Source organism: Mixophyes fleayi, chromosome 2 (genome assembly GCF_038048845.1).
Source record: "Mixophyes fleayi isolate aMixFle1 chromosome 2, aMixFle1.hap1, whole genome shotgun sequence".
Lineage (NCBI taxonomy): Eukaryota > Metazoa > Chordata > Amphibia > Anura > Limnodynastidae > Mixophyes > Mixophyes fleayi.
Genome location: NC_134403.1, coordinates 10,001 through 12,500, shown reverse-complemented (window position 1 = coordinate 12,500; position 2,500 = coordinate 10,001).

Genomic DNA, 2,500 nt, shown 5'->3' with positions numbered 1-2,500 from the left:
TAGGCAGCCCTGGCCGAAGTGGTGAGGGTTAGGGTTAGGGTTAGGGTTAGGGTTAGGGTTAGGGTTAGGGTTAGGGTTAGGGAAAAGCTGTCGTTTTCCACCCGCTGCCAAGCTGCCGGTTTGTACTACCACGTCGGAAGCCCCCGGGCCGGGGGATCCATGGTTAGGGTTAGGGTTAGGGTTAGGGTTAGGGTTAGGGTTAGGGAAAAGCTGTCGTTTTCCACCCGCTGCCAAGCTGCCGGTTTGTACTTCCACGTCGGAAGCCCCCGGGCCCGGGGGATCCAGGGTTGCGGTTAGGGTTAGGGAACCCTGGCCGAAGTGGTGAGGGTTAGGGTTAGGGTTAGGGTTAGGGTTAGGGTTAGGGTTTAGGGTTAGGGTTAGGGTTTAGGGTTAGGGTTAGGGTTAGGGTTAGGGTTTAGGGTTAGGGTTAGGGTTAGGGTCGGGGTTAGGGAACCCTGGCCGAAGTGGTGAGGGTTAGGGTTAGGGTTAGGGAAAAGCTGTCGTTTTCCACCCGCTGCCAAGCTGCCGGTTTGTACTTGCACGTCGGACTTAGGGTTAGGGTTAGGGTTAGGGTGAGGGTGAGTTGCAGCTGCAGCGGCAGGCTTCTCCCCGAGTCCGCGACGGAGCCAGCCGCGCAGAGGCACCTTCTCCCAGGCACTCGCAGCAGTTTTTCTCACTCCCGGCCAAGCTGTCGGTTTGTACTTCCGCGTCTGGCTGCCCCCGGGCCGGGGGATCCAGGGCGGAAGGCCCGATGAGGTTGGATTCGGCCGCCGTGGCCGACCCGGGGTTCCAGAAGGCCGGCCGCGTTCCGAACCAGGCCCCCCTAACTGGCGCACGGGGCAAACTCAATAAGACCCGCTTTGGGATTCTCCGAGCAGGACTCTGAGCGGCGAGCGATTCCTCTCTCTCTCCGGTTGGGCTGGCCGGGGGGGAGTCTTAGGCAATTCAACCCAAATGCCTTGCAGGGGTGATGCCCCAAAGACTCAAAGACCAAGGGGCACAAGCCGGGCAGGACCGCAGGCAGTGAGCGCCCCCCGGGGGCCGAATCTGGGAAACAGGCCCAGGGACCACCCCGAGCACAGGGGAACCCGCCGGGAGGCCCCCCGCCGGCCGGGGGACCCCCGGAGCCAGGGGCCCCGGGGGCCAAATCTGGGAAAAAGGCCCAGGGACCTCCCCGACCACCGGGGAACCCGCCGGGAGGGTCCCCGCAGGCCGGGGGACCCCCGGAGCCAGGGGCCCCGGGGGCCAAATTTGGGAAAAAGGCCCAGGGACCTCCCCGACCACCGGGGAACCCGCCGGGAGGGTCCCCGCAGGCCGGGGGACCCCCGGAGCCAGGGGCCCCGGGGGCCAAACTTGGGAAAAAGGCCCAGGGACCTCCCCGACCACCGGGGAACCCGCCGTGAGGGTCCCCGCAGGCCGGGGGACCTCCGGAGCTAGGGGCCCCCGGGGGCCAAACCTGGGAAAAAGGCCCAGGGACCTCCCCGACCACCGGGGAACCCGCCGTGAGGGTCCCCGCAGGCCGGGGGACCTCCGGAGCTAGGGGCCCCCGGGGGCCAAACCTGGGAAAAAGGCCCAGGGACCTCCCCGACCACCGGGGAACCCGCCGTGAGGGTCCCCGCAGGCCGGGGGACCTCCGGAGCCAGGGGCCCCCGGGGGCCAAACCTGGGAAAAAGGCCCAGGGACCTCCCCGACCACCGGGGAACCCGCCGTGAGGGTCCCCGCAGGCCGGGGGACCTCCGGAGCCAGGGGCCCCCGGGGGCCAAACCTGGGAAAAAGGCCCAGGGACCTCCCCGACCACCGGGGAACCCGCCGTGAGGGTCCCCGCAGGCCGGGGGACCTCCGGAGCTAGGGGCCCCCGGGGGCCAAACCTGGGAAAAAGGCCCAGGGACCTCCCCGACCACCGGGGAACCCGCCGTGAGGGTCCCCGCAGGCCGGGGGACCTCCGGAGCTAGGGGCCCCCGGGGGCCAAACCTGGGAAAAAGGCCCAGGGACCTCCCCGACCACCGGGGAACCCGCCGTTAGGGGTCCCAGCAGGCCGGGCAGGCTGGTAGGGAGCGAGCGCCCCCCGGTGGCCAATTCTGGATATCGCTTTCCACCCCTGACCAAGCTGTTGCTTTGGACTTGGGCGCCGGAGTCCCCCTTCCCCCGGGCCGGGGGATCCAGGGCGGAAGGCCCGATGAGGTTGGATTCGGCCGCCGTGGCCGACCCGGGGTTCCAGAAGGCCGGCCGCGTTCCGAACCGGGCCCCCCTAACTGGCGCACGGGGCAAACTCAATAAGACCCGCTTTGGGATTCTCCGAGCAGGACTCTGAGCGGCGAGCGATTCCTCTCTCTCTCCGGTTGGGCTGGCCGGGGGGGAGTCTTAGGCAATTCAACCCAAATGCCTTGCAGGGGTGAGGCCCCAAAGACTCGAAGACCAAGGGGCACAAGCCGGGCAGGCTGGTAGGGAGCGAGCGCCCCCCGGGGGCCAAATTTGGGAAAAAGGCCCAGGGACCTCCCCG